This window comes from Penaeus vannamei, chromosome 8 (genome assembly GCF_042767895.1).
Source record: "Penaeus vannamei isolate JL-2024 chromosome 8, ASM4276789v1, whole genome shotgun sequence".
In the NCBI taxonomy this organism is placed as follows: domain Eukaryota; kingdom Metazoa; phylum Arthropoda; class Malacostraca; order Decapoda; family Penaeidae; genus Penaeus; species Penaeus vannamei.
Genome location: NC_091556.1, coordinates 37,098,856 through 37,113,855, shown reverse-complemented (window position 1 = coordinate 37,113,855; position 15,000 = coordinate 37,098,856). Strand labels below are relative to the sequence as shown.

Sequence of the window (15,000 nt, the reverse complement as noted above, 5' to 3'; positions counted from 1 at the left end):
GGGTAAGTGCCACTCACAGCTGACACCCGTGAGGAGCAAACAAGGCTTAAATGTTGAAGGACCAAGGATATGAAGTGGTGCGTGTGTCGAGGCCGCGTCCAGTTTTACCTGTATGTTCTTAATCCTTTGTGAACTACGAACATTCTGGTTGCGCGTAATAGATCTAAAGCCAAAAAGCCCGGGTCGCTCAGGGTCGAGAATAGGCCCGGGAACGCGATGAGACCCCCTTTCTTCGGGCCGTCGCTTACAATCACACGCTCTTTTACAATATGATACAAGACCTGGTGGCCAGATGGACTGTTTGCTCTGTTAGTTTGCGCCATCCCAAACAAAGAGGAGAGCAGGAGTGGAAGGTATCTATTTGTCTTGTTATTTTTTGACGCTATCCCTCACCCGTCCCTGGGTGTGTGTGTGTGCGAGCCCCATCGATCCAGGGGGCTTGACCGTGGATCCTGCACACTTCCTACAGCACGTAACCTGTTCATCGCAGAAGAAAACTCTCTGCTTATTGAAACGTATGAAATGTGTTAAAGTGCACCAAGAGTGAAATGACTGCGTATGTTTTCACACGTACTGTCCTTTAAGTATTGTGGTTAATCCCAGAAATACATAGTGCGTAATAGGTTCGTTTACGATTCTACGCAAGCATGTATGAAAATGTTTGCATCGTAAATTACTCTGAGAGGAAATTATGAATGAATAGATTTATTTGATTTAAGAAAGTGAAATGCAGATATATACTCTTCTAATACTCCAGTTGAATGGAAGTTCTGGTCTTATGCATAAGCCTTCACAAAATAGAGTTGCCACATACACTGAATACTAAGAGTTTAGGTAAGATTTCTGATCCAAACTAAAAGAAATAAAAATATCTGTACAGACTATACCATCTTTATGGTATTATGGCTACCTGAACATTGTTCACTGCAACATATGTAGAAAAGTGTATGAATGAGAACGAATCTTTACAGTTTGAGATGTCTTTGACCGGTTTCGTTTATATCGTTTTTTGGGGGTCTTTTATTCTTTTTTCTTGCTGGTTCAGTAGTTATTTTAAGGCAGCTGTGGTAGCAATGGCTACGCAACATAAATAGCGGTAATGATGCTAATATGATTATATGAATAATGGCAAAAATCATGAATTATAACAATGGCTAGGAATTTTGTATTGTGTTTCGTGACTTTAATTAACGTAGCGCTTTCATCCCTGGTTTAAGCATCATTATACATGTATTACCTTCATTAAATATAATCAATCCCATTATTTCCTTATTCAAAATCCCAAAATCTTAACCACAATGAATCTTGACAGTCTCTTCTTATTCCTTAAAGTTTCCCCCCACAATTCTCCTCGTTCCTCCCCTGTCGCGTTTGCCCTCAGACACATGGATCACACACACAAAGTTGTCGCCCAGGAAGATGGTGTTGCTATAGTCTGACAGGCATGACAACTGCTCCCCAATGAGATCCGGGATGGGATGATTACGCCCCCGAGTTGGGCAGATTTGCATCTTTGCATCTTTTCTTGCTTGGGTGCATTTCCCAAATTGAACCTATCCATCCCCACTGGCGTTGGTCTCGAGGACGAGGAGAAGGAGGGAGGATAAGGAATAGGAAGGACTTAGAAAAAGGAGCAGGAGGAGGAATAGGACGTCGGGTAACGGAGCGAGGGGAATGGGGAGATAAGGCAAAGGAGGAGAAGGAATAGGGAGATGCTGAGGCGAAGCAAGAGAAATAGTGAGGAAGGAAGAGATACGATAAGATGTTAGGGAAAGGAAGGGGAATAGTAGGCCGCGAGAGAAATTAGAAGGAAGACTTAGACTCAAGGAAAAAGAGGAATAGTGAGAAATAAGGAAGAGTAGGAAGAACATAAGAAAATGGAGGAAAGGAATCGCGAGGCGTCAGAAAAGGGGGGAAAGGAACACAAGTGTTAGGAAAAGGAAAAAGAGAAATGATAAGACACATGGGAAAGTAGGTAGAGTAATGCCAAAAGGACTGAAAAAGACAATGAATAATTAGAAGGCAGTAGTGAGAAAACAAATTATTTAATTGCGATTAGTGCGTGAACCGAAGGTTTTATGTTCAGGTGACTCTCTACGCTGCAGCGCTGTTCAGCAACTTCGATGGATTTTGTCCACGCCATAGCTGATGAAAGTGAAAGAAACAAAACATGTCCCTCCGTAACAGATGAGACAGGCGTCCGTGTGTGTGCGTCCGTACGCATACACACACACACACACACACACTCACACGCTCACACACACATATATATGTATATATATATATATATATATATATATATATATATATATATATATATATGTATATATATATATACATGTATATATATATATATATATATATATATATATATATATATATATACATACATATATGTATACATATATATATGTGTGTGTGTGTATGTGTGTGTGTAGTAGTAGTAGTAGTAGTATATTTTTACGTACAATTATTTGTTTGCTTATACTTATTTATATATGAGAAATGATTGACAAAACACTAGTTTTCACAAAAGGGCAAAAAAAAGAAAAAAAAATACTTTAGATGAAATAGCTTTATTGAATGATCAGACAACAATGTTGAAATACAGAAGGATTCCGAAATATTTGCCTTATTTTTCAATAAATGCATTTTCCGCCATATAGACATATCAGATGAAAGGTTATCAGTGAATAACCTTGAGAATGAGAAAACGGAGTCGTATGCTGTGTAAACACATGATCCTACCAACGCAACACGTTACCCATTTATTATTATTATTATGTCCTATATTATTGCATTTGATATATTTGCATTCCCTGCGTCAACGCCAAAACATGAATATCAAGATGAGAGCAACTCCGGTCGCGAAATCAAGCGGTGAAGTGGAACGGCACATTCGATTTCAAGGAAGATATCATATTAAAGGAGAAATTCGGGTTCATTATGCGAATGCCGGGAGGTGGGAGACAAGAGGAAACAATGCATTCATCAAGAAAAGGCCGGCTTGCTCTACCCCGCCCCCCCCTCCCCATCCTCGAATGTCCAATAACTTAATCTCGAGAATTAATCATTTCACGATGCAGTAGGCATTCGTAAGGAGACCCAGCCATGGCAGAAACCGCACGAGAAGAAAACCAGGTCGGTCATCCCTTGAGATGCGAGAGGAATGGCTTCATCAGCTAAGAGGTATTACGTCTGGAATTTGTAAGGAAAGGGTAGAGACCAAAGCTCTGGTGAGTCCCTTGTCCGAGGAAGAACAAACGCGGTTTCAGAATGCGGATAGAGCGGATGGTATAGGCCCGTGGGTTTTGCCCTTGATAGAGGTTTACACACAAGCACGTGTGTATATTTGTTTGTTCATTCGTGTGGTGTATTCGTGCGTGTGTGTTTGTGTATTTCTGTATCCATTTTTTTCGGTAATTGTTCTTGTCGGCATTTGTGTTACTTAACCGTAATTTGTCCTAAACCGAGATTTGTGATGAACAATAGAATGAAGGCTGATCTTGACACTATTTCATTTGAATTACTTTATGCTTTAATCATTAAGCTAATGGTGTACTCAGTTATTATTCTTATCACTGCTAGCTTTTTTATTTTATAACACTAGCGATAAATGTTCAAATTAAAGATTGTTAGTTGAAATGAACTGTCATTGGTTGGCTATATACTAGATAAGTAGATAGATGGGTAGATATGTATGTTCTTTTGTATATATTTCGATTTGTATTTTTGTTTGTATGTCTGATGATATGAAATATTACGAGAGAGAAAGAGGGAGAGAGGGGGAGGGGGGATAAAGAGTGAGTAAGTTAGATGCAGTGACCCTTAACCAGCAAATGAACTAATACAGCACAGGAACGTGACATACATCTCACTCAACACCTGCTTCGTTTTAATCATATTCCGTAACTTAATGTTTCTTCAAGGGCATTACTTTGATCAGAGATAATCACACGGGAAGCAACTTCTTCCCTTTAAGCCCACGTTATAAATAAAACGGAGAAAGAACAAAGCTGCAGTTCAATCAAAAGGTGTCGATCTATTACGTTATGTTAACAATTGTACATAATGTACTTGTTAGCTTCTTGAAAAAAAAACTGTGTTTGGCTCTTCGTGATATCACCCTTTCGTTAAATTATTCCGTAAAGATATTTTTTTAAGAAAAATTCAATTCATTGTACATAACGTACTCATTAGCTTCTTGAAAAAAAAAAATGTTTTTAGCTATTCGTGAAATCATTCATTCGTCAAGTTGCTCCGTAAAGTTATTTCTTGATAATAATACAAGTTATTATATTCATGGCTGAACAATGCCTTTTAACGCTATTCTGAGACCGTCTTTCTTCCTTTCTCTCCTTTTCTATTCTTCACATTTCCAGCACATAGCAAGAAAAAAAAATGGGAAGGATGTAGCGACGAATTCAAAAGTCAAACTAATAATGATAAAAGGTCTTTGTCTACACATGTTTTCATATCATCTGGAGATATAAACTTTGACGCAGGACTTATATATGCTGAACAAAAATACGAAGACTCATTTACGTGATGCTCTATCTGCAAGATCCTTGAAGCGAAATAAATCTGATGAAATGTGATGAATTTTCTTTTCAGCCAAGTTAACCATACGTTTTTTTGTGTCACTGTTGGAAAAAACCATAAGCTGCTTACAGATGTTAACATTAGAGCTTAAGTATACTGCCTTAAGATTATCAGATGGCAAAGATTAGTATGTAGACTTAGTATGTAGACCTTTTCCCCAAGATTCTATGTCAGTCATAAAATTATATAGAGGAAAGCTTTTGGTTTTGTTATATAATCAACATAAAAGATAACTGGCAGTGAAAAAACGAAGGTACAGTCCAGATGTTAAAGATTTTCCAGGTGTATAATTTTTGAAAACAGATGAAATTCGAGATTACACAGCGTAGAGTTTACTGTGTAATCATCCTAGAGAATAGAATGGGAAAGAGAGAGAAAGGCTGAAACACGTGACTGCAGTTAGCAGTTTCCCAATGATATAAAAATAATTGAAATTGGTACAAAACACACACACACACGCACACGCACACACACACACACACACACACACACACACACACACACACACACACACACACACACACACACACACACACACACACACACACACATCCCTCACACACACATACACAACCCTCACACTCACACACACACACACACATCCCTCACACACACACACACATCCCTCACACACACACACACATCCCTCACACACACACACACACACATCCCTCACACACACACACACATCCCTCACACACACACACACATCCCTCACACACACACACACATCCCTCCCACACACACACACATCCCTCCCACACACACACACACACATCCCTCCCACACACACACACATCCCTCCCACACACACACACACACATCCCTCCCACACACACACACACACACACATCCCACCCACACACACACACACACACATCCCTCCCACACACACACGAACGCCCCTCCCCCCATACATACACCTCTCTCCCCCCCACACACACATCCCCCCCACCCACACACACATCCCTCCCACACACGCACACACATCCCTCCCATACACACACACACATCCCTCCCACACACACACATCCCTCCCACACACACACGAACGCCCCTCCCCCCATACATGCACCTCCCCCTTACGACAGGTCCTCTGGCGACGAGGGCTCTCCAGCCGCGCCAAGGAGCTCCGTCTGAAATCGCTCGCTACGTAAGGGCCGCGGATCATGAGGCTCGCGCACCGGGCGAAGGGATGCTCAACCTCATGCTACAGAGGCTCTTCACGGGTCGTAATGCAGCGGGGGGATTATCTCCTCCAAAACGCTAGATGAACCACTCCGCTTGCAGAGTCCATAAAGTGTGTGTGTGTGTGTGTGCTCTTGGAACGTCGATTGTGTGATGTGAATGTAATTCGTGAAATACTGTTCGTGCAGCTTGCCTTTTCAGTGTGGTTGTCTGATTGCTGCATATCTGACTATTGTCAGTCCGTGTTACCTTTCTATATGTACACATTCAGAAATATATTCGTATACATTTCCACACACATATGTACACACACACACACACACACACACACACACACACACACACACACACACACACACACATATATATATATATATATATATATATATATATATATATATATACATACATGTACTTATACATATAGATATGTTATATATATATATATATATATATATATATATATATATATATATATATATATATATATATATGTAAGTATATATATATATATGTATATATGTATATATGTACATAAGTATGTATATATATATATATATATATATATGTATATATGTATATATGTACATAAGTATGTATATATATATATATATATATATATATATATATATATATATATATATATATTACAGAAAACTATCAAAGCCAATATATATATACGTGATAGCCTCCCGCAATTTCTGTAGCAGTGCTGCGTAGTAAGCTTCTGTAATTGTAGTTCCTTTTGCCGGAAGATCCACCATCACTACGCCATGTTGGTTCCAAAAGACTGTTAGCATGTCCTTACATGCCGAGGGTCTGACACGTGCTTTTTTATTTTTCATTTATTTATTGTTATTTGTTTTCATTTATTTTTATTTAAGTATATATATATATATATATATATATATATATATATATTTTTTTTTTTTTTTTTTTTTTTTTTTTTTTTTTTTTTTTTTTTTTTTTTTTTTTTGGGTGGGGGATGAAAGTGCTTTCATTTCTTTGAATGGGCCTTAGTTTCTGGATCATGGTGATGGACCCAAATTTCATCCAGCATTAGTCAAAAAACATTTTCTTGCCACATAACTAAAAGAGCCTTGCAATAATGGACTCGTACCTTCTGGAAAGGTGTGCGAGACCGGTGAACCCATCGAGCAGACAACTTCTGCATAGGTCTCCGACCACACCCGAACTGTCGATGCCAATTTTTAATGTTATATGATTAGGCATCTTGTTTGTAAGTTGCTTTTATTTCATCGAGGGTCTCTATTTTCACACCTTATTGTACCTTTACCGCTGTAGTAGAAAACTTGTTATGAATTAAGGAATGGAAACGAGGACATGACCTACAGAGATGTGTATCATTATATACGTGAAATTTCAGCCTCCCAAGATAAGCGGAAGCGGGTCAGGGAAAATCTTTAATGAAAGCCTTTCGTGTGTGTGTGTGCGTGCGTGCGTGCATGTTTTTATATGTATGTCTATAATGTATGTATAAGTACACATATCACGTTATCCACGCCGTCCAACAAAACAACAATGAAATGTAAATCCATTCAAATCAAAACTAAGCAAACAAGTCGTGAACTTTCCAAAACGAAAATAAAAATACAAACTGAAGACAAGAACAAATCGCCTCCAACAAACTATTGTTTTCATAATAGATTTTCCGAAAAGTGGAGAAACAATAGTCCTAACAATTGCGATACAGAATATGAATTAGGATGATTTGATGTTATTAGCAACGTTAATAGAATTTATTTTCGCGGTGATGGTATTAACAGCAATCAAGAAATTATGTTAATTGCTCAAATTATTTAACGTTAATAATGCACTATCAGTGTAGATGGCTAAAGCGATGTAAAGAAAACTCCAATTTCTTCTTTACGTATTTGGGTCTCTTTGATTTGTAAGAAGACATGTCAGATTAAAACACACACGCGCGCGCACATACCTACACACGCACACACCTACACACCCACACCCACACCCACATGCACACGCACCCATACACATACACACACACAGATAAACATTATGTATGTATATATAGACTGATAGAGAGATAGATTATAATGCAACTAGGTCTACTGCATAAGAAAGATCCACTAGATAAGTGGACGCAACCAAACACAACTAAACTAGCTACCTGTCTATCTATCCAACTTTTTTTTTTTTTTAATCTATATACCAATCTATCTGTCTGTCTCTGTGAAAATCCATCCAGATCTATCCATTTTCATGCATGAATATTCGCATGTGTCTGATCTGGTTTGGAGGGAAAATGTAGATCATCCGATTATAATACTTGTCGACATGAAGTGTTTAGCTATGTCAATTGTCTTTCCTTGATCGCATAATTATATTAGGGATAAACTGAACAGGTGTCTGCACTTATGCCTCTCTACGTCAGTTTAAAGGGCGACTTCACTGGTTTTGAATGAGGATGCACTGAGCAATTTAGCATATATTCTCAGACAGATAACTGTCATTAACTTAATGGTAATTTGCACGTGATCGAGTGGTATGAAGTATTCTTGCATTACATAGTGAGTATTATATAGGGTGGGTGAGAGAGAGAGAGAGAGAGAGAGAGAGAGAGAGAGAGAGAGAGAGAGAGAGAGAAATAGATGGATATATAAATACGCTTTAGTATAAATGCAGTTATTAATATGAATGAAAAGACGAATAAATAACAGTAATATTTTCTATATTACTGCTTAAAAATATAAACCAAAGACTAGAAGTATAGGCGTGAAATAATTAAGTCAGGAGATAAAGAATGGCATGCACAAGCTTCCACGATCCTCTCCAATCTGATCAGCAACTCCAATTAGCAGACAGACAATTAACCTCATTATATATGTTCTTGATCAAAGATATTAATGCTAGATTATCAGGATGAACAACGATGAAATATGAAACGAAGCGAACCAATTACATATGCAAAATTGGACTGAAAACTAATATTTAAGTAATTTACGAGACAGTTAACAGAATAAACAAATAAAAGAGAGCTACCGCCTATCAATGCAAATTATCTATAAGTACGCGTGTTCTCATTATCATTAGTTGAAATGCAGGACCAACGGGACTTAATCGCACTGATGATTCATTAGTGAATGCCAAAGGGTAAAATATATGAAAGTACTTTCCGGTAAAATTGCTTATTGATCTCTACGTTTGTCTTTGGGTTTCTTTTCTCTTTCTTTTTTTTTTGTTCCTCTCTTTATATGCATCTATCTATCTATCATTTTGTATCTATATATCATTTTTCTTTCTTACTTTGTCTCATATTCTCTCTCTGCCTCTCTCTCACTCCTTTTCCTTTCTCCCCACTTATTACATTCTTTGTATCTGTTTGCATCTGTATATCTCATTTCTCTGCCTTACTTTGTCTCATATTCTCTCACTCACTATCTCTCTCTCTCTCTCTCACTCTCTCCTTCCCTCCCTCCATTCCTCTCTCTCTCTCTCACTCTCTCCTTCCCTCCCTTTCCTCTCTCTCTCTCTCTCTCTCTCTCTCTCTCTCTCTCTCTCTCTCTCTCTCTCTCTCTCTCTCTCTCTCTTTCTCTCTCTCTCTCCCTCTCTCTCCTTCCCTCCCTTCCTCTCCATCTCTCTCCCCCTCTCGTTCCTTCTCTCTCACTCTCTCTCCTTCCCTCCCTTTCTCTCTCTCTCTCTCTCCTTTCCCCCCACTTATTACATTCTTTGTCTGTGCATTGCCTTCGCGAACTTATCTTGAAGATTTATACAACCATAAACAGGAAGAAAAATTCCCGGCAAAGAGCATCCCCATTTACTTTACTTCTTCAACAGAGATCTTTCATACTATTTCACAACGTGGGATAATTGGCCAAATGATTCTGCATACTTCTATATTATGGAGCATTAATATCGTACTTTTCTCACCGGAATGTCTTTGCCGTTAATTTTCAAGTGGTAATATCTGCAAGGGAGTCACAGCCTTCCTAATTTACTAATTCACCTGTAGGTTAATGCATTTTTTTCTGTTTTCAGTACTTGAAATATGTGTATAAAGGATCACAAAAGGAAACGATCTTTAGTAGCAATGCCATGTACTTGTGCCCTCTGTTTATTAAGAATCCCCTTCCTATTACACAAGATGTTCACCCAAGACGACCAAAGCATCAGTGATGGGACTCACCCTTGTGTACCCACGCCTCGGTTGCCAGATAGGGGTTACGCCTTATTTCCCTCTGAGAGCAACGGCTTCCAACTCGTCTTTCGAGAGAACGCAGCCCTCCAGAGAACGCTGCCTTCTGTATTTAATTCCATTATTGAAAAGTGCGAAACAGAAGCGGTACTGCGGGCGGTGGAACGCGCTCTTGAGATATTCACACTATATCTGGCTACCCTCACTGCCTCATACATTATGGAGTCTCGTTTGCCCCGGGCTGCATGCCGAAACTTTTCTGTCGTGATATTACATATTTATCAAACGCCCAAGATATATAATTACAAGGAACCACTCGCTGGAGATGTGAATTCCTGACAACGTCATAATCTTGGTAATTTTTCTGCAAGTAGATATGCAATTTAGCTTGGAGAAGACAGCGGTGTAAAAAGGCACTGAAAGAAAGGTCAAGATGTTATTACATTTTCTTGTCTTTCTTACTTCTTTTTAAGTACCTGGAAATATTGAAATTCATTTTGATGTTCAGATTCAAAAGAAATTTCCTTCGTTAACTTAATTATCATTAGTTGATTAATTAATAACAAGATGTGTGTCTTACTAACGGTAAATTGCGTAAAATTGGGTAAACTATCTTCTCTCCATGCCATGATCAAAATTTCTATCTTATGGTGATGGAATCTATGTACGGTTCTCTGAATTTTATGTTATTGTCATTTATTTGATTTATTTCACAATTTATTTATTTTTAAGTTACGAAAAAATGGATACATATTCAGTACCGGTGTAAATTATCTTTGCGAAATGTTTACTTTTACATTAACTAATTAGGTTAATTGCACAGTGATATGAATGATCCATGTTGATTATGATTTTTTTTATATAGCAGTGTTTTTCAATATTACTAAAATATGCTTAATTTGTGTCTTTTGTTCCTATAATTCATAGGTTCGGGCTTTATCCATTATATTTTTATAGTATTCAGTATCACTGTAGTCAGTACATATTGTAAATATAGCCAGTTATACAAAACACCATGATGTAAATGCTGTAGATACACTCGAAAGCAATAAACCATTTATTTTTCAAAAATGCAATATGAATTTCAGCAATATTAATAAATAGTCCTCATTTTTTCACAGCAATCACCGTGCCCCGGGGGAAAAAACAGAATAACGCATGACCTAAACCGAATAACGTTCCTTCTTTTATATTTAGATTTTTCGTCGAATATCCGGCAAATCGATTATCCGGCAATAGATCATCGCATCGGAAGACAAGACAAAGCCCCTCGTTCAACCCTTCGGCGTCATCTAGCATCACAGCACCGAAGTTCCGGTCATCAGGAGGACCGATGGACTGTCGGCCTAGCATCAGTGTCTTCCTGCTGCTGATTTATGCGGGTCAGAAGGAACGTCGCTGTCTGGGGGTCATTTGATTGGTTCTGGCGGGGTCGGCGTCTGAGTCACGTCTGCGAGCTCTCAATGTGTCAATATTGTTTTCCTTCTTTTACGGGAACGGGTATTGAGAAACGGTTTGGGATATGTTGAACGGGACTTCCTTGTTTTTCAATACGGCATACGTCTTCATGATTCGTATTATTAACAGGTATGATTATTATTATTTTTAGGAAGAGTATGATAACATTTAAAGCACTATAGTAAATAGCAAAAGTATTTCGTGGGTGTGGTCTGACTTTCGGAAATAGTTTGGTTCAAATAAATAAAGATTTGTTCGTATGCCATAGTAAGTTACACTCCAGAGGTGTGGCAGGCAGTGGGGAATTTTATTGCCTTGCACTATACATGCAGCGGATAAGCAGTTGGCGGTCTTGCATATGCTACATTATTTGTGTTTTGTTGCTATTGTTCATCATTATTGCTGTTCATATCAATATATTTCAATTAAAGCCATCTATCTTGCTGCCGCCATCACCAATCATCATTTTCTCCTTCGCCGTCACTATAATTGTTTTCTGTGTATCTTATAGTTGTTAGCATTCCGGTCGGAGATCGAGTTATGACCTCAGTGGCACAAACGGCCAGATGTAGCAGTTAATGCACAGGTCAGCTCGCGCGGTCCAGGCGTGACCAGAAACTGCAGTTTAACCCTCAGTGTTAAGAGCAACGACATTGGCCATTCGGTTCTATCCTCTCCTGTGGCCACATGCGGGCGAAAACACACACACACACACACACACACACACACACACACACACACACACACACACACACACACACACACACACACACACACACATAACAGTTGAGCCCGGGGTAGGCCTAACAATAAGCCTGAGTGCTGGGCCGCCTCCTGATGGCCAGGGAAATCCCGTTATGAAAACATTACATTTTTTTCCTCCGTTGTTGCGAAACTTGATTAGTGTTGCAGAATTTGTCCTCGGCCTCACGCAAGGGTGAAATTCACTCCCGTTTTAGAGTAAAAGGAAGATGAGCTGTCCCTTTTCCTAGACATATTCTGTGTCGAGTTCCAGATGCGGCTATTATTGCTACTGCTGTTTCGTAGATTTTATGTGATTGTTGTTTTTTTACGTGTCCTCTTTGATTTGATAATTAAAAGGCGGCAAATGTCAGTACGTGAATAATGCAGACCCCAATTCACTTACACGTCATTTATTTACATTTTCAGAAAATGTTCATGCAAGAGTTCATCCTCCTGTTTACATTTTTTCGTCTGAGTCTACTATTTTTGTTTGTCTTCGCGTAATCACCCTTTTTTCCTCCACACAACACCAGCCTGCGAATTTCTCATCACATCTTTCTAAAAAACAAATTCTCTCTCTCTCTCTCTTTCCCTCTCCCTCTTACCCACCCCCTCTGTCTGCCCCCTCCTCCCCTACTTTCTCTCTTCTCCCCTAAAGTCCCTATCATTCTCCCCAACCCACTCTCCCCTTCTCTCCTACCTTCTCTCTCCGTCTCTACCCACTCTCCCTTGCCCCCCAACCCTCTCTCCTCTTCTCCCTGTCTCCCCTACCCATTTTCCCCTTCTCCCCGTCTCCTCTACCCATTCTCCCCTTCTCCTCTTTCTCTCCCCGTCTCCTCTACCCACTCTCCCCTTCTCCCCTACCCTGTCTCCCCTTCTCCCCAAATCTCTCTCCCCTTCTCCCTTTCTCTCCCCTTCTCCCCATGATCGTCACAGTCTGGAGTTCATAGTTAAAGGAAGATCGGCCGGAAAGTTCCCCCTGGCCCGCCGCTCGAACTCCGTCAGGCACTTGGCTAATCAACCAAGCCGTAACAAGATGAAAGTCGCTCTTCACTTGGTCGAAACTTGAGCTGGTTGTCTTGCCTCGCCAAGGGTTGCTTTTCCTTTTTTTTTGTAATTGGTTTTGGTTATTTGTGTTTGGTATTTGTTATGTCTATGTTATGTGATTGTGGTCGGTTATTGATATTATCTTCATTAATGTTTTGATCATTATTGTTATTATCATTATTATTATCTTCATTATTAGCATCATGGTTATGATAATGATAAAATATCATCGTCATCATTAACCTCAATTTCATCGTCGTTATTACTGTTATGAGTACTCCCATTATTATCTTCATTATTTCTCTTCGTCATTTATCGCCTTTTAATCACCGCCATCCTGTACTTCAGACATATATCCTACCATTCTTTTCCGCGAAAGTTCTATATAAGGACTTACTTCTTTGGAATCGACCGTAATCATTAAAAGAAGAAATCTATAAAGTTATAATGTGGACAGACTAAGCAGGATGATAATAGATAGCCCAAGCCGGGTAATTGTGGGCAAACTAAGCCGGATCTGTTGGTTGATTGACAGAGAGCTCGATAGAAGTTTGACTGAACAGCTGATTATATGATGAGTTAATGGGTTCCATAGCGTAAATGCCCGGATGTTGATGACAGATATTGCAGGCCAGTATTTACTAGTTTAATGCGGGTAATCCCCTTGATGGAATATACCCGACAAACATTTACTTTTGCAGATGGTAATATATTTGGATCAAAGATATTACTGATTTATGTATAATCAAGGGTAAACCGCATGTAATAAACGGAATCGCTACCTTCATTATTTTTTGTCACGATCATTGTACAGCATATTAATAATATATGTTCACGATATTGACATAAAGCTGCAACTTTTCAGCTGACTTCCTTCATTAAGTTTATCAGGGTATAAAGCTTTCTGTATCAAAACAAAGGGAAGGACTGGATCATGTCAATATGATTCCCCTGGTGATCGATAGAGATTAAAGAAAAATTCCCGGTGTGTTTATATAAGTAAACAAAAATAAACAAAACTATTTTCCAGCATGTGCAATCAATAGTTTTAAATGATACTATATAATTACATAATTACAATCTAACCCCAGTGCATAACGAACTGCCGTTACTTAACGAATGAACAATGGACTTCGGTCTTCAAGATCGCCTCCACTGTTATCAGACTAGTAGGCTTCTTCGAGCATATAGTCAGTAAATCTTCAATTAAATTGGATCCCAATATCGATGGAATTCAAGATCACTGATAATAGTTCAAATAAAAAATCCATTTGCTTTATATTGTTTAGTCTATTAGAGAAGAGGAGTTCCCAAATCAGGCTGAATATTTGGCTGTCAGAGGCTCCGAAAGCGGAAGAGGAAGGGGTTATATAGTTGTGACCCATAATGCGGTATCGCGAATACTCTGTACTTTCGTGACACTAACATGCGTATCTACATTTCTGCAGAGCTTTCAGACGTCTAGATACGGTCACACAAATACTGTTATGTGCGCGGGTCTATCTAGGCATGAGTTTACATTGTAGCTATGAACCAAATGCATATGTTCTCTGTGTGTGTGTGTGTGTGTGTGTGTGTGTGTGTGTGTGTGTGTGTGTGTGTGTGTGTGTGTGTGTGTAGTTTATAATATATATGTAATAATATGTAATAATATATATATATATATATGTGTGTGTGTGTGTGTGTGTGTGTGTGTGTGTGTGTGTGTGTGTGTGTGTGTGTGAGCTCGCGCGCATACACACACACACAGACACATATTTAAATACATACACATATATGTATTT

The 15,000-nt window shown here is 38.9% G+C and overlaps 2 protein-coding genes across 3 annotated transcripts in view; one reads left to right on the top strand and one right to left on the bottom strand.

Annotated features, from left to right (window-relative positions):
- The window catches only part of LOC113808310 (Na(+)/citrate cotransporter), a 283,242-nt gene that overhangs the window by 138,946 nt on the left and 129,296 nt on the right, over nt 1-15,000 (top strand). The gene's annotated exons all lie outside the window — the stretch shown is intronic.
- Nucleotides 1-15,000, bottom strand: part of LOC138862416 (uncharacterized) — a 147,737-nt gene that overhangs the window by 76,272 nt on the left and 56,465 nt on the right. The window lies entirely within an intron of this gene.